This window comes from Petromyzon marinus, unplaced genomic scaffold (assembly GCF_048934315.1).
Source record: "Petromyzon marinus isolate PM22_M1 ecotype Great Lakes invasive population unplaced genomic scaffold, UKy_Petmar_22M1.pri1.0 PM_Scaffold_135, whole genome shotgun sequence".
Classification (NCBI taxonomy): Eukaryota; Metazoa; Chordata; class Hyperoartia; order Petromyzontiformes; family Petromyzontidae; genus Petromyzon; species Petromyzon marinus.
Genome location: NW_027423097.1, coordinates 12,918 through 36,950, shown reverse-complemented (window position 1 = coordinate 36,950; position 24,033 = coordinate 12,918). Strand labels below are relative to the sequence as shown.

General features: G+C 56.8%; 2 long non-coding RNA genes across 3 annotated transcripts; both read right to left on the bottom strand.

Moving 5' to 3' along the window:
• Positions 1-16,001: 16,001 nt before the first annotated feature.
• On the bottom strand, positions 16,002-18,121 carry LOC142922657 (uncharacterized). Of its 2 annotated transcripts, XR_012940212.1 has the most exons (6): positions 17,775-18,121; positions 16,706-16,770; positions 16,612-16,645; positions 16,356-16,548; positions 16,167-16,197; positions 16,002-16,072 (listed from the first exon to the last, which is right to left on the bottom strand). It is a non-coding gene; the product is annotated as an uncharacterized LOC142922657 (long non-coding RNA). The 2 variants fall into 2 exon arrangements; XR_012940211.1 differs by lacking the exon at positions 16,002-16,072 and having other exon boundaries at positions 16,087-16,197.
• A 4,857-nt stretch (positions 18,122-22,978) lies between these two features.
• LOC142922658 (uncharacterized) lies at positions 22,979-23,491 on the bottom strand. The gene is made up of 3 exons (XR_012940213.1): positions 23,418-23,491; positions 23,219-23,247; positions 22,979-23,022 (listed from the first exon to the last, which is right to left on the bottom strand). It is a non-coding gene; the product is annotated as an uncharacterized LOC142922658 (long non-coding RNA).
• Positions 23,492-24,033: the final 542 nt, after the last annotated feature.

The window sequence follows — 24,033 nt, the reverse complement described above, 5'->3', positions numbered from 1 at the left end:
GTTAATCACTGGGACTCACTCCCATAAGGTTCAGTGTTAATCACTGGGACTCACTCCCATAGGGTTCAGTGTTAATCACTGGGGCTCACTCCCATAGGGTTCAGTGTTAATCACTGGGGCTCGCTCCCATAGGGTTCAGTGTTAATCACTGGGGCTCGCTCCCATAGGGTTCAGTGTTAATCACTGAGACTCACTCCCATATAGTTCAGTGTTAATCACTGGGGCTCGCTCCCATAGCATCCAATGTTAATCACTGAGACTCTAATAGGGTTCTGTGTTAATCACTGGGACTCACACCCATAGGGTTCAGTGTTATTCACTGAGACTCTAATAGGGTTCAGTGTTAATCACTGAGGCTCGCTCCCATAGGGTTCAGTGTTAATCACTGGGGCTCGCTCCCATAGGGTTCAGTGTTAATCACTGGGGCTCGCTCCCATAGGGTTCAGTGTTAATCACTGGGGCCCACTCCCATAGGGTTCAGTGTTAATCACTGGGGCTCACTCCCATAGGGTTCAGTGTTAATCACTGGGGCCCACTCCCATAGGGTTCAGTGTTAATCACTGATACTCACTCCCATAGGGTTCAGTGTTAATCACTGGGACTCACTCCCATAGGGTTCAGTGTTAATTACTGGGGCTCACTCCCATAGGGTTAAGTGTTAATCACTGGGGCTCACTCCCATAGGGTTCAGTGTTAATCACTGAGGCTCACTCCCATAGGGTTCAGTATTAATCACTGGGGCTCACTCCCATAGGGTTCAGTGTTAATCACTGAGGCTCACTCCCATAGGGTTCAGTGTTAATCACTGGGACTCACTCCCATAAGGTTCAGTGTTAATCACTGGGACTCACTCCCATAGGGTTCAGTGTTAATCACTGGGCCTCACTCCCATAGGGTTCAGTGTTAATCACTGGGGCTCGCTCCCATAGGGTTCAGTGTTAATCACTGGGGCTCGCTCCCATAGGGTTCAGTGTTAATCACTGAGACTCACTCCCATATAGTTCAGTGTTAATCACTGGGGCTCGCTCCCATAGCGTTCAATGTTAATCACTGAGACTCTAATAGGGTTCTGTGTTAATCACTGGGACTCACACCCATAGGGTTCAGTGTTATTCACTGAGACTCTAATAGGGTTCAGTGTTAATCACTGAGGCTCCCTCCCATAGGGTTCAGTGTTAATCACTGGGGCTCGCTCCCATAGGGTTCAGTGTTAATCACTGGGGCTCGCTCCCATAAGGTTCAGTGTTAATCACTGGGGCTCACTCCCATAGGGTTCAGTGTTAATCACTGAGACTCACTCCCATAGGGTTCAGTGTTAATCACTGGGACTCACTCCCATAGGGTTCAGTGTTAATTACTGGGGCTCACTCCCATAGGGTTCAGTGTTAATCACTGGGGCTCACTCCCATAGGGTTCAGTGTTAATCACTGAGGCTCACTCCCATAGGGTTCAGTATTAATCACTGGGGCTCACTCCCATAGGGTTCAGTGTTAATCACTGGGGCTCCCATAGGGTTCAGTGTTTATCACTGGGGCTCCCATAGGGTTCACTGTTAATCACTGGGGCTCACTCCCATAGGGTTCAGTGTTAATCACTGGGGTTCCCATAGGGTTCAGTGTTAATCACTGGGGCTCACTCCCATAGGGTTCAGTGTTAATCACTGAGGCTCACTCCCATAGGGTTCAGTGTTAATCACTGGGGCTCACTCCCATAGGGTTCAGTGTTAATCACTGGGGCTCACTCCCATAGGGTTCAGTGTTAATCACTGAGGCTCATTCCCATAGGTTTCAGTGTTAATCACTGAAACTCACTCCCATAGGGTTCAGTGTTAATCACTGGAGCTCACTCCCATAGGGTTCAGTGTTAATCACTGGGACTTACTCCCATAGGGTTCAGTGTTAATCACTGGGACTCACTCCCATAGGGTTCTGTGTTAATCACTGAGACTCTAATAGGGTTCAGTGTTAATCACTGAGGCTCGCTCCCATAGGGTTCAGTGTTAATCACTGGGGCTCACTCCCATAAGGTTCAGTGTTAATCACTGAGACTCACTCCCATAGGGTTCAGTGTTAATCACTGGGGTTCATTCCCATAGGGTTCAGTGTTAATGGGTGAGGCTCACTCCCCATAGGGTTCAGTGTCAATCACTGAGGCTCACTGAGCCAGACTGAGGCTCACTCCCATAGGGTTCAGTGTTAATCACTGGGGCTCACTCCCATAGGGTTCAGTGTTAATCACTGGGGCTCGCTCCCATAGGGTTCAGTGTTAATCACTGGGGCTCGCTCCCATAGGGTTCAGTGTTAATCACTGAGACTCACTCCCATATAGTTCAGTGTTAATCACTGGGGCTCGCTCCCATAGCATCCAATGTTAATCACTGAGACTCTAATAGGGTTCTGTGTTAATCACTGGGACTCACACCCATAGGGTTCAGTGTTATTCACTGAGACTCTAATAGGGTTCAGTGTTAATCACTGAGGCTCGCTCCCATAGGGTTCAGTGTTAATCACTGGGGCTCGCTCCCATAGGGTTCAGTGTTAATCACTGGGGCTCGCTCCCATAGGGTTCAGTGTTAATCACTGGGGCCCACTCCCATAGGGTTCAGTGTTAATCACTGGGGCTCACTCCCATAGGGTTCAGTGTTAATCACTGGGGCCCACTCCCATAGGGTTCAGTGTTAATCACTGAGACTCACTCCCATAGGGTTCAGTGTTCATCACTGGGACTCACTCCCATAGGGTTCAGTGTTAATTACTGGGGCTCACTCCCATAGGGTTAAGTGTTAATCACTGGGGCTCGCTCCCATAGGGTTCAGTGTTAATCACTGGGGCTCGCTCCCATAGGGTTCAGTGTTAATCACTGGGGCTCGCTCCCATAGGGTTCAGTGTTAATCACTGGGGCTCACTCCCATAGGGTTCAGTGTTAATCACTGGGGCCCACTCCCATAGGGTTCAGTGTTAATCACTGAGACTCACTCCCATAGGGTTCAGTGTTAATCACTGGGACTCACTCCCATAGGGTTCAGTGTTAATTACTGGGGCTCACTCCCATAGGGTTCAGTGTTAATCACTGAGGCTCGCTCCCATAGGGTTCAGTGTTATTCACTGAGACTCTGATAGGGTTCAGTGGTATTCACTGAGACTCTAATAGGGTTCAGTGTTAATCACTGAGACTCACTCCCATAGGGTTCAGTGTTAATCACTGGGGCTCACTCCCATAGGGTTCAGTGTTAATCACTGGGGCTCACTCCCATAGGGTTCAGTGTTAATCACTGGGGCTCACTCCCATAGGGTTCAGTGTTAATCACTGAGGCTCACTCCCATAGGGTTCAGTGTTAATCACTGGGACTCACTCCCATAAGGTTCAGTGTTAATCACTGGGACTCACTCCCATAGGGTTCAGTGTTAATCACTGGGGCTCACTCCCATAGGGTTCAGTGTTAATCACTGGGGCTCGCTCCCATAGGGTTCAGTGTTAATCACTGGGGCTCGCTCCCATAGGGTTCAGTGTTAATCACTGAGACTCACTCCCATATAGTTCAGTGTTAATCACTGGGGCTCGCTCCCATAGCATCCAATGTTAATCACTGAGACTCAAATAGGGTTCTGTGTTAATCACTGGGACTCACACCCATAGGGTTCAGTGTTATTCACTGAGACTCTAATAGGGTTCAGTGTTAATCACTGAGGCTCGCTCCCATAGGGTTCAGTGTTAATCACTGGGGCTCGCTCCCATAGGGTTCAGTGTTAATCACTGGGGCTCGCTCCCATAGGGTTCAGTGTTAATCACTGGGGCCCACTCCCATAGGGTTCAGTGTTAATCACTGGGGCTCACTCCCATAGGGTTCAGTGTTAATCACTGGGGCCCACTCCCATAGGGTTCAGTGTTAATCACTGAGACTCACTCCCATAGGGTTCAGTGTTAATCACTGGGACTCACTCCCATAGGGTTCAGTGTTAATTACTGGGGCTCACTCCCATAGGGTTCAGTGTTAATCACTGGGGCTCCCATAGGGTTCAGTGTTTATCACTGGGGCTCCCATAGGGTTCACTGTTAATCACTGGGGCTCACTCCCATAGGGTTCAGTGTTAATCACTGGGGTTCCCATAGGGTTCAGTGTTTATCACTGGGGCTCCCATAGGGTTCACTGTTAATCACTGGGGCTCACTCCCATAGGGTTCAGTGTTAATCACTGGGGTTCCCATAGGGTTCAGTGTTGATCACTGGGGCTCACTCCCATAGGGTTCAGTGTTAATCACTGAGGCTCACTCCCATAGGGTTCAGTGTTAATCACTGGGGCTCACTCCCATAGGGTTCAGTGTTAATCACTGGGGCTCACTCCCATAGGGTTCAGTGTTAATCACTGAGGCTCATTCCCATAGGTTTCAGTGTTAATCACTGAAACTCACTCCCATAGGGTTCAGTGTTAATCACTGGAGCTCACTCCCATAGGGTTCAGTGTTAATCACTGGGACTTACTCCCATAGGGTTCAGTGTTAATCACTGGGACTCACTCCCATAGGGTTCTGTGTTAATCACTGAGACTCTAATAGGGTTCAGTGTTAATCACTGAGGCTCGCTCCCATAGGGTTCAGTGTTAATCACTGGGGCTCACTCCCATAAGGTTCAGTGTTAATCACTGAGACTCACTCCCATAGGGTTCAGTGTTAATCACTGGGGTTCATTCCCATAGGGTTCAGTGTTAATGGGTGAGGCTCACTCCCCATAGGGTTCAGTGTCAATCACTGAGGCTCACTGAGCCAGACTGAGGCTCACTCCCATAGGGTTCAGTGTTAATCACTGGGGCTCACTCCCATAGGGTTCAGTGTTAATCACTGGGGCTCACTCCCATAGCGTTCAGTGTTAATCACTGAGGCTCACTCCCATAGCGTTCAGTGTTAATCACTGAGGCTCATTCCCATAGGGTTCTGTGTTAATCACTGGGACTCACTCCCATAGGGTTCAGTGTTAATCACTGAAACTCACTCCCATAGAGTTCAGTGTTAATCACTGGGGCTCACTCCCATAGGGTTCAGTGCTAATCACTGAGGCTCACTCCCATAGGGTTCAGTGTTAATCACTGGGGCTCACTCCCATAGGGTTCAGTGCTAATCACTGAGGCTCGCTCCCATAGGGTTCAGTGTTAATCACTGGGGCTCGCTCCCATAGGGTTCAGTGTTAATCACTGGGGCTCGCTCCCATAGGGTTCAGTGTTAATCACTGGGGCTCGCTCCCATAGGGTTCAGTGTTAATCACTGGGGCTCGCTCCCATAGGGTTCAGTGTTAATCACTGGGGCTCACTCCCATAGGGTTCAGTGTTAATCACTGAGGCTCACTCCCATAGGGTTCAGTGTTAATCACTGAGACTCACTCCCATAGGGTTCAGTGTTAATCACTGAGACTCACTCCCATAGGGTTCAGTGTTAATCACTGGGGCTCACTCCCATAGGGTTCAGTGTTAATCACTGGGGCTCACTTCCATAGGGTTCAGTGTTAATCACTGGGGCTCACTCCCATAGGGTTCAGTGTTAATCACTGGGGCTCACTCCCATAGGGTTCAGTGTTAATCACTGGGGCTCACTCCCATAGGGTTCAGTGTTAATCACTGAGGCTCACTCCGTGTTGACCTCTTCCCTTCCACATTTTCCAGGAGCCCCAGGAATGCACCAATCAGCTTCCAAAGCTCCTCCCCGGTAACGTTGACTCGCTTATCCACTCACTCACCAACTCACTCATTCACTCACCCACTCACTCACCCACTCACTCACTCATCCACTCGCCCACTCGCTCATCCACTCACTCACCAACTCACTCATTGACTCACTCACCCACTCACTCACTCACCCACTCACTCATCCACTCACCCACTCATCCACCCACTCACTCACCCACTCACTCACCCACTCACCCACTCACTCACTACTCACACATTCACCCACTCACTCACCCATCCACTCACTCACCCACTCACTCACACACTCACCCACCCACTCATCCACCCACTTACCCACTCACTCACCCACTCACCCACTCACTCACCGACTCACCCGCTCACTCACCGACTCACTCACTCACTCACCCATCCACCCACTCACACATCCACCCACTCACCCATTCACCCACTCACTCACCCATTCACTCACCCACTCACCCACCCATTCACTCACACACTCACCCACCCCCTCATCCGCCCACTCACCCACTCACTCACTCACTCGCTCACTCGCTCACTCACCCACTCACCCGCTCACCCGCTCACTCACCGACTCACTCACTCACCCATCCACCCACTCACTCCCTCACCCACTCACCCACCCACCTACTCACCCACTCACTCACCCACCCACTCACCCACCCACTCATCCACCCACTCACCCACTCACTCACCCACTCACTCACCGACTCACTCACCCACCCACTCACTCACTCACCTACTCACCCACCTACTCACCCACCCACTCACTCACACACTCACTCACTAACCCACCCACTCACCCACCCACCCACTCACTCCCTCACCCACCCACCCACCCACTCACCCACCCACCCACCCACTCACTCACCCACTCACCCACCCACCCACTCACTCACCCACCCACCCACCCACTCACTCACCCACTCACTCACTCACCCACCCACCCACCCACTCACCCTCCCACCCACCCACCCACTCACTCACCCACCCACTCACCCACCCACCCACTCACCCACCCACTCACCCACCCACTCACCCACTCACCCACCCACCCACCCACTCACCCACCCACTCACTCACCCACCCACTCACCCACCCACCCACCCACTCACCCACTCCCCCCCCCGCCTCTGCAGGGGAGCTGGTGATTGGCTCTGCTCGCCGCGTGGCGATGATGTCGATGAGGTTGGGGGATGAGGGTGGGGGCCACCCCTCCTCCCCCTCCTCCTCCTCCACCTCGTCACTGGGCCTCCTCCTCTGCACCAACTTCAGGGTCTCGTTCACGCCCAGCAACGCCGCTGGGTGCAGGGTGAGGGAGGCCACACTCACCACCTCGTCCACCACCTCGTCCACCACCTCGTCCACCACCTCGTCCACGCTCACCTCGTTCACGCTCACCACCTCGTCCACCACCTCGTCCACCACCTCGTCCACCACCTCGTCCACCACCTCGTCCACCACCTCGTCCACCACCTCGTCCACCACCTCGTCCACCACCTCGTTCACGCTCACCTCGTCCACGCTCACCACCTCGTTCACGCTCACCACCTCGTCCACCACCTCGTCCACGCTCACCGCCTCGTCCACGCTCACCACCTCGTCCACCACCTCGTCCACCACCTCGTTCACACTCACCACCTCATTCACTCTCACCTCGTCCACCACCTCGTCCACGCTCACCACCTCGTCCACGCTCACCACCTCGTCACGCTCACCACCTCGTCCACCACCTCGTCCACACTCACCACCTCGTCCATGCTCACCACCTCGTCCACCACCTCGTCCACCACCTCGTCCACCACCTCGTCCATGCTCACCACCTCGTCCACCACCTCGTCCACCACCTCGTCCACCACCTCGTCCACACTCACCACCTCGTTCACACTCACCACCTTGTCCACCACCTCGTCCACCACCTCGTCCACGCTCACCGCCTCGTCCACGCTCACCACCTCGTCCACACTCACCACCTCGTCCACACTCACCACCTCGTCACGCTCACCGCCTCATCCACCACCTCGTCCACGCTCACCACCTCGTTCATGCTCACCACCTCGTTCACACTCACCTCATCCACGCTCACCGTCTCGTCCACGCTCACCTCGTTCACACTCACCACCTCGTTCACACTCACCACCTCGTCCACGCTCACCACCTCGTTCACGCTCACCACCTCGTTCACCACCTCGTTCACACTCACCACCTCGTTCACACTCACCACCTCGTCCACGCTCACCACCTCGTTCACGCTCACCACCTCGTTCACCACCTCGTTCACGCTCACCACCACGGTCACCACCTCGTCCACGCTCACCACCTCGTTCACGCTCACCACCTCGTTCACCACCTCGTTCACGCTCACCACCACGCTCACCACCTCGTCCATGCTCACCACCAGGCTCACCGTCTCGTCCATGCTCACCTCGTTCACGCTCACCACCTCGTTCACCACCTCGTCCACGCTCACCACCTCGTTCACCACCTGGTGGTAATGGTGGTGGTGATGGTGGTTGTGATGATGGTGGTGTTTATGGCGATAAGGGGGATGGTGGTGGTGATGATGATGTTGGTGGTGGGGATGGTGATAGTGATGGTGGTAGTTGTGATGGTGGTTGTGATGGTGATGATGGTGGTGGTGACAATGATGATCATGGTGCTGATAGTGGTGGTGGTGGTGATAATGGTGGTGGTGATTATAATGGTGGTGGTGATGATGGTGGTGGTGATGGTGGTTGTGATGATGGTGGTGATGATGGTGATGATGGTGGTGGTGGTGATGATGATGGTGGTGGTGGTGGTGATAATGGTGGTGGTGATGGTGGTGGTGATGATGGTGGTAGTGATGGTGGTGATGGTGGTGATGACAATGACGATGATGGTGGTGATAATGGTGGTGGTGGTGATGGTGGTTGTGATGATGGTGGTGATGGTGGTTCTGATAGTTTTAGTTGTGATGGTGGTTGTGATGGTGATGATGGTGGTGACAATGATGATGATGGTGGTGATAATGGTGGTGGTGGTGGTGATAATGGTGGTGGTGATGATAATGGTGGTGGTGGTGATGATAATGGTGGTGGTGATGGTGGTTGTGATAATGGTGGTTGTGGTGATGATTATGGTGGTGGTGATGATTATGGTGGTGGTGACAATGATGATGATGGTGGTGATGGTGGTGGTGGTGATGGTGGTGATGGTGGTTGTGATAATGGTGGTGGTGATGATGGTGGTGGTGATGGTGGTTGTGATAATGGTGGTGATGGTGATGCTGATAGTGATGATGGTGATGATAATGGTGGTGGTGATGATGGTGGTGGTGGTGGTGATGATAATGGTGGTGGTGATGATAATGGTGGTGGTGATGATAATGGTGGTGGTGATGATAATCGTGGTGGTGATGATAATGGTGGTGGTGATGATAATGGTGGTGGTGGTGATGCTGATAGTGATGATGGTGGTGGTGATAATGGTGGTAGTGATGGTGTTGCTGATAGTGATGATGGTGGTGGTGATAGTGATGCTGATAGTGATGATGGTGGTGATGATAATGGTGGTGGTGATGATAATCGTGGTGGTGATGATAATGGTGGTGGTGATGATAATGGTGGTGGTGGTGATGCTGATAGTGATGATGGTGGTGGTGATAATGGTGGTGGTGATGGTGTTGCTGATAGTGATGATGGTGGTGGTGATAGTGATGCTGATAGTGATGATGGTGGTGATGATAATGGTGGTGGTGATGATAATGGTGGTGGTGATGCTGATAGTGGTGATGGTGGTGGTGATAGTGATGCTGATAGTGATGATTGTGGTGGTGATGGTGGTGGTGATGGTGATGATGGTGGTGGTGATGATGGTTGTGATGATGATGGTGGTGGTGATGATGGTGGTGGTGGTGATGATGGTGGTGGTGATGGTGGTGGTGATGGTGGTGGTGGTGATGATGGTTGTGATGATGATGGTGGTGGTGGTGATGATGCTGATAGTGATGATGGTGGTGGTGGTGATGGTGGTTGTGATGATGATGGTGGTGGTGATGATAATGGTGGTGGTGATGCTGATAGTGATGATGGTGGTTGTGATGATGGTGGTGGTGGTGATGGTGATGCTGATAGTGATGGTGGTGGTGGTGATGGTGATGCTGATAGTGATGATGGTGGTGGTGATGCTGATAGTGATGATGGTGGTGGTGATGGTGGTTGTGATGATGGTGGTGGTGATGGTGGTTGTGATAATGGTGGTGGTGGTGATTATGGTGGTGGTGGTGATGATGGTGGTGGTGATGATGGTGGTGGTGATGCTGATGCTGATAGTGATGATGGTGGTGGTGACGGTGGTTGTGATGATGATGGTGGTGGTGATGATGCTGATAGTGATGATGGTGGTGGTGATGGTGGTTGTGATGATGATGGTGGTGGTGGTGATGGTGGTGATAATGGTGATGCTGAGAGTGATGATGGTGGTGGTGATGGTGATGCTGATAGTGATGATAGTGGTTGTGATGATGGTGGTGGTGATGGTGGTGATGGTGGTTGTGATAATGGTGGTGGTGGTGATTATGGTGGTGGTGGTGGTGGTGATGATGGTGGTGGTGATGATAATGGTGGTGGTGATGCTGATAGTGATGATGGTGGTGGTGATGGTGGTGGTGATGATGGTGGTGGTGATGGTGATACTGATAGTGATGATGGTGGTGGTGATGCTGATAGTGATGATGGTGGTGGTGATGCTGATAGTGATGATGGTGGTGGTGATGGTGATAGTGCTGATGGTGTTGGTGATGGTGGTTGTGATGATGATGGTGGTGGTGATGATAATGGTGGTGGTGATGCTGATAGTGATGATGGTGGTGGTGATGGTGGTTGTGATGATGATGGTGGTGGTGATGATAATGGTGTTGGTGATGCTGATAGTGATGGTGGTTGTGATGGTGGTGATGGTGTTGGTGATGGTGGTGATGATAATGGTGGTGGTGGTGATGCTGATAGTGATGATGGTGATAGTGGTGGTCGTTGTGATGATGGTGGTGGTGGTGGTGAGCGCTGCCCTACGAACCCGGTCACCCGGGTTCGATTCCCGCTCACCACCAGTGACGGTGATCTGAACGGGTCCCGGGCCTCCCCTAGGTCGACTCAGCCTCAACTGAGAGTAGCTGCTGGTGCAGTGGTGTTAGTGAACGTCGCTAGACACTGGGGGAGAGACAAAGGCGGCCGGGCGTGGTGGTGGTGCTGGCCACCCACCCACCCCCCCCCCTTCTGTGTGTGTAGCCACAGCTCTGCTGCTGCTACTCGCTACTACTGACAGCACTTGCCCCTACAGTCTGTTGAGGCTACACGGGGGACCTTTGTCTTTTGGTGGCACAGTTGGGGTTGAAGAGCCGTGTGCTGGGTGACTACGATGTGTCTCTCACTGGGGTGGACAGTGTCTACGTGGGTGAGTAAGACACACGGATACAGTCACACCCCGCGTCTCTCCCCCGCGTCTCTCCCCCGCGTCTCTCCCCCGTGTCTCCTAGTGTCTCCCCCTGTGTCCCAGTGTCTCCCCGTGTCTCCCCGCGTCTCCCCGCGTCTCCCCGCGTCTCCCCGTGTCTCTCCGCGTCTCCCCACGTCTCCCCGCGTCTCCCCGCGTCTCCCCGTGTCTCCCCTGTCTCCCGTGTCTCCCCGTGTCTCCCCGTGTCTCCCCACGTCTCCCCGTGTCTCCCCTGTCTCCCGTGTCTCCCCGTGTCTCCCCGTGTCTCCCCGCGTCTCCCCGCGTCTCCCCCTGTCTCCCTGCGTCTCTCCGCGTCTCCCCGTGTCTCTCTGTGTCTCCCCGTGTCTCCCCGCGTCTCCCCGCGTCTCCCCTGTCTCCGGAGTCTCCCCGTGTCTCCCAGTGTATCCCCGTGTCTCCCGTGTCTCCCCGTGTCTCCCCGTGTCTCTCCGCGTCTCCCCGCGTCTCCCCGCGTCTCCCCCTGTCTCCCCGTGTCTCTCCGCGTCTCCCCGTGTCTCTCTGTGTCTCCCCGCGTCTCCCCGCGTCTCGCCGTGTCTCCCCTGTCTCCGGAGTCTCCCCGTGTCTCTCTGTGTCTCCCCGTGTCTCTCTGTGTCTCCCCGCGTCTCCCCGCGTCTCGCCGTGTCTCCCCCTGTCTCCCTGCGTCTCGCCATGTCTCTCTGTGTCTCCCCGTGTCTCTCTGTGTCTCCCCGCGTCTCCCCGCGTCTCCCCGCGTCTCCCCCTGTCTCCCCCTGTCTCCCTGCGTCTCGCCGTGTCTCCCAGTGTCTCCCAGTGTCTCCCCGCGTCTCCCCGTGTCTCTCTGTGTCTCCCCGCGTCTCCCCGCGTCTCCCCGTGTCTCCCAGTGTATCCCCGCGTCTCCCCGTGTCTCTCTGTGTCTCCCCGTGTCTCTCTGTGTCTCCCCGCGTCTCCCCGCGTCTCGCCGTGTCTCCCCCTGTCTCCCTGCGTCTCGCCATGTCTCTCTGTGTCTCCCCGTGTCTCTCTGTGTCTCCCCGCGTCTCCCCGCGTCTCCCCGCGTCTCCCCCTGTCTCCCCCTGTCTCCCTGCGTCTCGCCGTGTCTCCCAGTGTCTCCCAGTGTCTCCCCGCGTCTCCCCGCGTCTCTCCGCGTCTCCCCGTGTCTCTCTGTGTCTCCCCGCGTCTCCCCGCGTCTCCCCCTGTCTCCCCGCGTCTCCCCGCGTCTCCCCTGTCTCCCGGAGTCTCCCCGTGTCTCCCAGTGTATCCCCGTGTCTCCCCGTGTCTCTCCGCGTCTCCCCGTGTCTCTCTGTGTCTCCCCGCGTCTCCCCGCGTCTCCCCCTGTCTCCCTGCGTCTCGCCGTGTCTCCCCGTGTCTCCCCGTGTCTCCCCGTGTCTCCCCGTGTCTCCCCGTGTGTCTCCCCTGTCTCTCCGTGTCTCCCCGTGTCTCCCCCTGTCTCCCCGTGTCTCCCCGTGTCTCCCCGTGTTTCCCCGCGTCTCCCCTGTCTCCCCGTGTCTCCCCTGTCTCCCCGTGTCTCTGCAGTGGTGGACGGGCGTAGGAAGGCCGTCAGCGCGGGCTCTGCGTCACGTCACCCCGAGTCTCCCCGTGTCTCCCCGTGTCTCTCCGCGTCTTCCCGTGTCACCCCGTGTCTCTCCGTGTCTCCCAGTCTCCCCGTGTCTCGCCGTGTCTCCCCGTGTCCCCCCGTGTCTCCCCTGTCTCCCCGTGTCTCCCCGTGTCTCTCCGTGTCTCCCCTGTCTCCCCGTGTCTCCCCGTGTCTCCCCGTGTCTCCCCGTGTCTCCCCGTGTGTCTCCCCTGTCTCTCCGTGTCTCCCCGTGTCTCCCCCTGTCTCCCTGCGTCTCCCCGCGTCTCCCCGCGTCTCCCAGAGTCTCAGCGTCTCCCCCGTATCTCCCCTGTCTCCCCGTGTCTCCCCGTGTCTCCCCATGTCTCTCCGTGTCTCCCCGTGTCTCCCCCGTGTCTCTGCAGTGGTGGACGGGCGTAGGAAGGCCGTCAGTGCGGCCTCTGTGTCACGTCACCCCGAGTCTCCCCGTGTCTCCCCGTGTCTCCCCGTGTCTCCCCGTGTCTCCCCCGTGTCTCCCCGTGTCTCCCCGTGTCTCTCCGTGTGTCTCCCCCGTGTCTCCCCGTGTCTCCCCGTGTCTCTCCGTGTGTCTCTCCCGTGTCTCCCCGTGTCTTCCTGTGTCTTCCCGTGTCTCTCCGTGTCTCCCCGTGTCTCTCCGTGTCTCCCAGAGTCTCCCCGTGTCTCTCCGTGTCTCCCAGAGTCTCCCCGTGTCTCCCCGTGTCTCACCGTGTCTCTCCGTGTCTCTCCGCGTCTCCCCGTGTCTCTCCGCGTCTCCCCGTGTCTCCCAGAGTCTCCCCGTGTCACCCCGTGTCTCCCCGTGTCTCTCCGTGTCTCACCGTGTCTCTCCGTGTCTCTCCGCGTCTCCCCGTGTCTCTCCGCGTCTCCCCGTGTCTCTCCGCGTCTCCCCGTGTCTCCCCGTGTCTCCCAGAGTCTCCCCGTGTCACCCCGTGTCTCCCCGTGTCTCTCCGTGTCTCCCCGTGTCTCCCCCGTGTCTCTGCAGTGGTGGACGGGCGTAGGAAGGCCGTCAGCGCGGCCTCTGTGTCACGTCACCCCGAGTCTCCCCGTGTCTCTCCGTGTCTCCCCGTGTCTCCCCGTGTCACCCCGAGTCTCCCCGTGTCTCCCCGTGTCTCCCCGTGTGTCTCCCCGTGTCTCTGCAGTGGTGGACGGGCGTAGGAAGGCCATCAGCGCGGCCTCTGTGTCACGTCACCCCGAGTCTCCCCGTGTCTCTCCGTGTCTCCCAGAGTCTCCCCGTGTCTCTCCGTGTCTCCCCGTGTCTCCCCGTGTCTCCCCTGTCTCCCCGTGTCTCCCCGCGTCTCCCGGAGTCTCCCCGTGTCTCCCAGAGTCTCAGCGTCTCCCCCGTGTCTCCCCGTGTCTCTCCGCGTCACCCCGTGTCTCTCCGCGTCACCCCAAGTCTCCCCGTGTCACCCCGTGTCTCCCCGTGTCTCCCCGTGTGTCTCCCCCGTGTCTCTGCAGTGGTGGACGGGCGTAGGAAGGCCGTCAGCGCGGCCTCTGTGTCACGTCACCCCGAGTCTCCCCGTGTCTCTCCGTGTCTCCCCGTGTCTCCCCTGTCTCCCCGTGTCTCCCCGCGTCTCCCGGAGTCTCCCCGTGTCTCCCAGAGTCTCAGCGTCTCCCCCGTGTCTCCCCGTGTCTCTCCGCGTCTCCCCGTGTCTCCCCCGTGTCACCCCGTGTCTCCCCGTGTCTCCCCGTGTCTCCCCGTGTGTCTCCCCCGTGTCTCTGCAGTGGTGGACGGGCGTAGGAAGGCCGTCAGCGCGGCCTCTGTGTCACGTCACCCCGTGTCTCCCCGTGTCTCCCCGTGTCTCCCCGTGTCTCCCCGTGTCTCCCCGTGTGTCTCCCCGTGTCTCTGCAGTGGTGGACGGGCGTAGGAAGGCCATCAGCGCGGCCTCTGTGTCACGTCACCCCGAGTCTCCCCGTGTCTCTCCGTGTCTCCCAGAGTCTCCCCGTGTCTCTCCGTGTCTCCCCGTGTCTCCCCGTGTCTCCCCTGTCTCCCCGTGTCTCCCCGCGTCTCCCGGAGTCTCCCCGTGTCTCCCAGAGTCTCAGCGTCTCCCCCGTGTCTCCCCGTGTCTCTCCGCGTCACCCCAAGTCTCCCCGTGTCACTCCGTGTCTCCCCGTGTCTCCCCGTGTGTCTCCCCCGTGTCTCTGCAGTGGTGGACGGGCGTAGGAAGGCCGTCAGCGCGGCCTCTGTGTCACGTCACCCCGAGTCTCCCCGTGTCTCTCCGTGTCTCCCCGTGTCTCCCCTGTCTCCCCGTGTCTCCCCGCGTCTCCCGGAGTCTCCCCGTGTCTCCCAGAGTCTCAGCGTCTCCCCCGTGTCTCCCCGTGTCTCTCCGCGTCTCCCAGAGTCTCCCCGTGTCACCCCGTGTCTCCCCGTGTCTCTCCGTGTCTCCCCGTGTCTCCCCCGTGTCTCTGCAGTGGTGGACGGGCGTAGGAAGGCCGTCAGCGCGGCCTCTGTGTCACGTCACCCCGAGTCTCCCCGTGTCTCTCCGTGTCTCCCCGTGTCTCCCCGTGTCACCCCGAGTCTCCCCGTGTCTCCCCGTGTCTCCCCGTGTGTCTCCCCGTGTCTCTGCAGTGGTGGACGGGCGTAGGAAGGCCATCAGCGCGGCCTCTGTGTCACGTCACCCCGAGTCTCCCCGTGTCTCTCCGTGTCTCCCAGAGTCTCCCCGTGTCTCTCCGTGTCTCCCCGTGTCTCCCCGTGTCTCCCCTGTCTCCCCGTGTCTCCCCGCGTCTCCCGGAGTCTCCCCGTGTCTCCCAGAGTCTCAGCGTCTCCCCCGTGTCTCCCCGTGTCTCTCCGCGTCACCCCAAGTCTCCCCGTGTCACCCCGTGTCTCCCCGTGTCTCCCCGTGTGTCTCCCCCGTGTCTCTGCAGTGGTGGACGGGCGTAGGAAGGCCGTCAGCGCGGCCTCTGTGTCACGTCACCCCGAGTCTCCCCGTGTCTCTCCGTGTCTCCCCAAGTCTCCCCGTGTCTCACCGTGTCTCCCCGTGTCACCCCGAGTCTCCCCGTGTCTCCCCGTGTCTCCCCGTGTCTCCCCGTGTCTCTCCGTGTCTCCCAGAGTCTCCCCGTGTCTCCCCGTGTCTCCCCGTGTCTCTCCGTGTCTCCCCGTGTGTCTCCCCCGTGTCTCTGCAGTGGTGGACGGGCGTAGGAAGGCCGTCAGTGCTGCCTCTGTGTCACGTCACCCCGAGTCGCTGATCATCCACTGCAAGGACTTCCGAGTTCTCCGTTTCAGCCTGGAGCTCACGGAGCCTTCACAGGCCCGCAAGGTCACTGACCAGCACCACCATCATGGCTCACCTGAACACTCACCAGCACCACCATCATCGCTCACCTGAACACTCACCAGCACCACCATCATCGCTCACCTGAACACTCACCACCACCATCGCTCACCTGAACACTCACCACCACCATCATGGCTCACCTTTAACACTCACCAGCACCACCATCATTGCTCACCTGAACACTCACCACCACCATCATGGCTCACCTGAACACTCACCACCACCATCATCGCTCACCTGAACACTAACCACCACCACCATCGCTCACCTGAACACTGACCAGCACCACCATCATCGCTCACCTGAACACTCACCACCACCATCGCTCACCTGAACACTCACCAGCACCACCATCATGGCTCACCTTGAACACTCACCACCACCATCGCTCACCTGAACACTCACCAGCACCACCATCATCGCTCACCTGAACACTCACCAGCACCACCATCATCGCTCACCTGAACACTCACCACCACCATCATCGCTCACCTGAACACTCACCACCACCATCATCGCTCACCTGAACACTCACCAGCACCACCATCATCGCTCACCTGAACACTCACCAGTACCATCATGGCTCACCTTGAACACTCACCACCACCATCATTGCTCACCTGAACACTCACCAGCACCACCATCATCGCTCACCTGAACACTCACCAGTACCATCATGGCTCACCTTGAACACTCACCACCACCATCGCTCACCTGAACACTCACCAGCACCACCATCATCGCTCACCTGAACACTCACCACCACCATCATGGCTCACCTTGAACACTCACCACCATCATCGCTCACCTGAACACTCACCACCACCATCATCGCTCACCTGAACACTCACCACCACCATCGCTCACCTGAACACTCACCACCACCATCGCTCACCTTGAACACTCACCAGCACCACCATCATCTCTCTCGCTCACCTGAACACTCACCAGCACCACCATCGCTCACCTGAACACTCACCACCACCACCCTCTCGCTCACCTGAACACTCACCAGCACCACCATCGCTCACCTGAACACTCACCACCACCACCCTCTCGCTCACCTGAACACTCACCAGCACCATCACTCACCTGAACACTCACCACCCCCATCATCGCTCACCTGAACACTCACCAGCACCATCATCGCTCTCGCTCACCTGAACACTCACCAGCACCACCATCACTCACCTGAACACTCACCACCAGCACCACCATCGCTCACCTGAACACTCACCAGCAGCACCACCATCGCTCACCTGAACACTCACCAGCACCACCATCGCTCCCGCTCACCTGAACACTCACCAGCACCACCATCATTGCTTACCTGAACACTCACCACCATCATCGCTCACCTTGAACACTCACCACCATCATCGCTCACCTGAACACTCACCACCACCATCATCGCTCACCTGAACACTCACCACCATCATCGCTCACCTTGAACACTCACCACCATCATCGCTCACCTGAACACTCACCACCACCATCATCGCTCACCTGAACACTCACCACCACCATCGCTCACCTTGAACACTCACCAGCACCACCATCATCGCTCTCGCTCACCTGAACACTCACCAGCACCAACATCACTCACCTGAACACTCACCAGCACCACCATCACTCACCTGAACACTCACCAGCACCCACATCATCACTCACCTGAACACTCACCACCACCATTACTCACCTGAACACTCACTAGCACCATCGCTCACCTGAACACTCACCACCACCATCACTCACCTGAACACTCACCACCATCATGGCTCACCTTGAACACTCACCAGCACCACCATCATCGCTCACCTGAACACTCACCAGCACCCACACCCTCTCGCTCACCTGAACACTCACCACCACCACCCTCACTCACCTGATCACTCACCAGCACCACCATCATCCCTCACCTGAACACTCACCACCCACATCGCTCACCTGAACACTCACCACCACCACCCTCGCTCACCCGATCACTCACCAGCACCCCTCCCTCTCGCTCACCTGAACACTCACCACCACCATCGCTCACCTGAACACTCACCAGCACCACCACCCTCTCACTCACCTGAACACTCACCAGCACCACCACCATTTACCTGAACACTCACCAGCACCACCATCATTGCTCACCTGAACACTCACCACCACCATCATCGCTCACCTGAACACTCACCACCACCATCATCGCTCACCTGAACACTCACCACCACCATCACTCACCTGAACACTCACCACCATCATCACTCACCTGAACACTCACCACCACCATCACTCACCTGAACACTCATCACCATCATCACTCACCTGAACACTCACCACCACCATCATCGCTCACCTGAACACTCACCACCACCATCACTCACCTGAACACTCATCACCACCATCATCGCTCACCTGAACAGTCACCAGCACCCCTCCCTCTCGCTCACCTGAACACTCACCACCACCATCATCGCTCACCTGAACACTCACCACCACCATCATCGCTCACCTGAACACTCACCACCACCATCACTCACCTGAACACTCACCACCATCATCACTCACCTGAACACTCACCACCACCATCACTCACCTGAACACTCATCACCATCATCACTCACCTGAACACTCACCACCACCATCATCGCTCACCTGAACACTCACCACCACCATCACTCACCTGAACACTCATCACCACCATCATCGCTCACCTGAACACTCACCACCACCATCATGGCTCACCTTGAACACTCACCACCACCATCATGGCTCACCTGAACACTCACAACCACCACCCCCATCATCGCTCACCTGAACACTCACCACCACCATCATCGCTCACCTGAACACTCACCACCACCATCATCGCTCACCTGAACACTCACCACCACCATCATCGCTCACCTGAACACTCACCACCACCATCATCGCTCACCTGAACACTCACCACCACCATCATCGCTCACCTGAACACTCACCACCACCATCACTCACCTGAACACTCATCACCATCATCACTCACCTGAACACTCACCACCACCATCATCGCTCACCTGAACACTCACCACCACCATCACTCACCTGAACACTCATCACCCACCTGAACACTCATCACCACCATCATCGCTTACCTGAACACTCACCACCACCATCATCGCTCACCTGAACACTCACCACCACCATCATCGCTCACCTGAACACTCACCACCACCATCACTCACCTGAACACTCACCACCATCATCACTCACCTGAACACTCACCACCATCACTCACCTGAACACTCATCACCATCATCACTCACCTGAACACTCACCACCACCATCATCGCTCACCTGAACACTCACCACCACCATCACTCACCTGAACACTCATCACCACCATCATCGCTCACCTGAACACTCACCACCACCATCATTGCTCACCTGAACACTCACCACCACCATCACTCACCTGAACACTCATCACCACCATCATCGCTCACCTGAACAGTCACCAGCACCCCTCCCTCTCGCTCACCTGAACACTCACCACCACCATCATCGCTCACCTGAACACTCACCACCACCATCATCGCTCACCTGAACACTCACCACCACCATCACTCACCTGAACACTCACCACCATCATCACTCACCTGAACACTCACCACCACCATCACTCACCTGAACACTCATCACCATCATCACTCACCTGAACACTCACCACCACCATCATCGCTCACCTGAACACTCACCACCACCATCACTCACCTGAACACTCATCACCACCATCATCGCTCACCTGAACACTCACCACCACCATCATGGCTCACCTTGAACACTCACCACCACCATCATGGCTCACCTGAACACTCACAACCACCACCCCCATCATCGCTCACCTGAACACTCACCACCACCATCATCGCTCACCTGAACACTCACCACCACCATCATCGCTCACCTGAACACTCACCACCACCATCATCGCTCACCTGAACACTCACCACCACCATCATCGCTCACCTGAACACTCACCACCACCATCATCGCTCACCTGAACACTCACCACCACCATCACTCACCTGAACACTCATCACCATCATCACTCACCTGAACACTCACCACCACCATCATCGCTCACCTGAACACTCACCACCACCATCACTCACCTGAACACTCATCACCCACCTGAACACTCATCACCACCATCATCGCTTACCTGAACACTCACCACCACCATCATCGCTCACCTGAACACTCACCACCACCATCATCGCTCACCTGAACACTCACCACCACCATCACTCACCTGAACACTCACCACCATCATCACTCACCTGAACACTCACCACCATCACTCACCTGAACACTCATCACCATCATCACTCACCTGAACACTCACCACCACCATCATCGCTCACCTGAACACTCACCACCACCATCACTCACCTGAACACTCATCACCACCATCATCGCTCACCTGAACACTCACCACCACCATCATTGCTCACCTGAACACTCACCACCCCCATCATCGCTCACCTGAACACTCACCACCACCATCGCTCACCTGAACACTCACCACCACCATCGCTAACCTGAACACTCACCACCCCCATCATCGCTCACCTAAACACTCACCACCACCATCATCGCTTACCTGAACACTCACCACCACCATCATCGCTTACCTGAACACTCACCACCACCATCACTCACCTGATCACTCACCACCACTCTCCCTCGCTCACCTGAACACTCACCACCACCTCCATCGCTCACCTGAACACTCACCACCCCCCTTGCTCACCTGAACACTCACCACCACCACCCCCCTCACTCACCTGAACACTCACCACCCCCTCCTCTCGCTCACCTGAACACTCACCACCACCCCCCTCGCTTACCTGAACACTCACCACCCCCTCCTCTCGCTCACCTGAACACTCACCACCACCCCTCACTCGCTCACCTGAACACTCACCACCACCATCGCTCACCTGAACACTCACCACCACCATCGCTCACCTGAACACTCACCCCCCCCCCCCCCCGCCACCTGAACACTCACCACCACCACCCCCCTCGCTCACCTGAACACTCACCACCACCCCCCTCGCTCACCTGAACACTCACCACCACCACCCCCCTCGCTCACCTGAACACTCACCACCACCACCATCGCTCACCTGAACACTCACCACCACCACCATCGCTCACCTGAACACTCACCCCCCCCCCCCCCTCTCGCTCACCTGAACCCTCACCACCACCACCCCCCTCGCTTACCTGAACACTCACCACCCCCTCCTCTCGCTCACCTGAACACTCACCACCACCCCTCACTCGCTTACCTGAACACTCACCACCACCACCACCATCGCTAACCTGAACACTCACCACCACCACCCCTCGCTCACCTGAACACTCACCACCCCCCCTCGCTCACCTGAACACTCACCCCCACCATCACTCACCTGAACACTCACCACCATCATCACTCACCTGAACACTCACCACCACCATCACTCGCCTGACCACTCATCACCATCATCACTCACCTGAACACTCACCACCACCATCATCGCTCACCTGAACACTCACCACCACCATCACTCACCTGAACACTCATCACCACCATCATCGCTCACCTGAACACTCACCACCACCATCATGGCTCACCTTGAACACTCACCACCACCATCATGGCTCACCTGAACACTCACAACCACCACCCCCATCATCGCTCACCTGAACACTCACCACCACCATCATCGCTCACCTGAACACTCACCACCACCATCATCGCTCACCTGAACACTCACCACCACCATCATCGCTCACCTGAACACTCACCACCACCATCACTCACCTGAACACTCACCACCATCATCACTCACCTGAACACTCACCACCACCATCACTCACCTGAACACTCATCACCATCATCACTCACCTGAACACTCACCACCACCATCATCGCTCACCTGAACACTCACCACCACCATCACTCACCTGAACACTCATCACCACCATCATCGCTTACCTGAACACTCACCACCATCATCGCTCACCTGAACACTCACCACCACCATCATCGCTCACCTGAACACTCACCACCACCATCACTCACCTGAACACTCACCACCATCATCACTCACCTGAACACTCACCACCATCACTCACCTGAACACTCATCACCATCATCACTCACCTGAACACTCACCACCACCATCATCGCTCACCTGAACACTCACCACCACCATCACTCACCTGAACACTCATCACCACCATCATCGCTCACCTGAACACTCACCACCACCATCATTGCTCACCTGAACACTCACCACCCCATCATCGCTCACCTGAACACTCACCACCACCATCGCTCACCTGAACACTCACCACCACCATCGCTAACCTGAACACTCACCACCCCCATCATCGCTCACCTAAACACTCACCACCACCATCATCGCTTACCTGAACACTCACCACCACCATCATCGCTTACCTGAACACTCACCACCACCATCACTCACCTGATCACTCACCACCACTCCTCCCTCGCTCACCTGAACACTCACCACCACCTCCATCGCTCACCTGAACACTCACCACCCCCTTGCTCACCTGAACACTCACCACCACCACCCCCCTCACTCACCTGAACACTCACCACCCCCTCCTCTCGCTCACCTGAACACTCACCACCACCCCCCTCGCTTACCTGAACACTCACCACCCCCTCCTCTCGCTCACCTGAACACTCACCACCACCCCTCACTCGCTCACCTGAACACTCACCACCACCACCACCAGCGCTCACCTGAACACTCACCACCACCACCATCGCTCACCTGAACACTCACCCCCCCCCCCCCGCTCACCTGAACACTCACCATCACCACCCCCCCTCGCTCACCTGAACACTCACCACCACCCCCCTCGCTCACCTGAACACTCACCACCACCACCCCCCTCGCTCACCTGAACACTCACCACCACCACCACCACCATCGCTCACCTGAACACTCACCACCACCATCGCTCACCTGAACACTCACCCCCCCCCCCCCTCGCTCACCTGAACCCTCACCACCACCACCCCCCTCGCTTACCTGAACACTCACCACCCCTCCTCTCGCTCACCTGAACACTCACCACCACCCCTCACTCGCTTACCTGAACACTCACCACCACCACCACCATCACTCACCTGAACACTCACCACCACCACCCCTCGCTCACCTGAACACTCACCACCCCCCCTCGCTCACCTGAACACTCACCCCCCCCCCCCCCCCCCTCCCTCGCTCACCTGAACACTCACCCCCCCTCCCTCGCTCACCTGAACACTCACCACCACCACCTCCCTCGCTCACCTGAACACTCACCACCCCCTCCCCCATCACTCACCTGAACATTCACCACCACCTCCCTCGCTCACCTGAACACTCACCACCACCCCCATCACTCACCTGGACACTCACCACCCCCCTCGCTCACCTGAACACTCACCACCCCCCCCCTCACTCACCTGATCACTCACCAACCCCATCACTCACCTGATCACTCACCACCACCACCCCCCTCGCTCACCTGATCACTCAACCTGCTGATGATGGTGATGATGCCGCTTATGATGCTGATGATGATGCTGCTGCTGCTGATGACGATGCTGCTGCTGCTGATGATGATGATGCTGCTGATGAGGATGATGATGCTGATGATGATGCTGATGATGATGCTGCTGGTGACATTGCTGCAGGTGATCAATGCGATTGTCCACCACTCTCGGCCATCCTCGCTGCGTCTCCTCTTTGCATTCGAATATCTGAGGGCGACTCAGGGTGAGTGGGTGGGGTGGGTGGTGAGTGGGTGGGTGGGTGAGTGGGTGGGTGGGTGAGTGGGTGAGTGAGTGGGTGAGTGAGTGAGTGGGTGGGTGAGTGGGTGAGTGGGTGGGTGAGTGGGTGGGTGAGTGGGTCGGTGAGTGGGTCGGTGGGTGGGTGAGTGGGTGAGTGAGTGAATGAGTGGGTGAGTGAGTGAGTGAGTGGGTGAGTGAG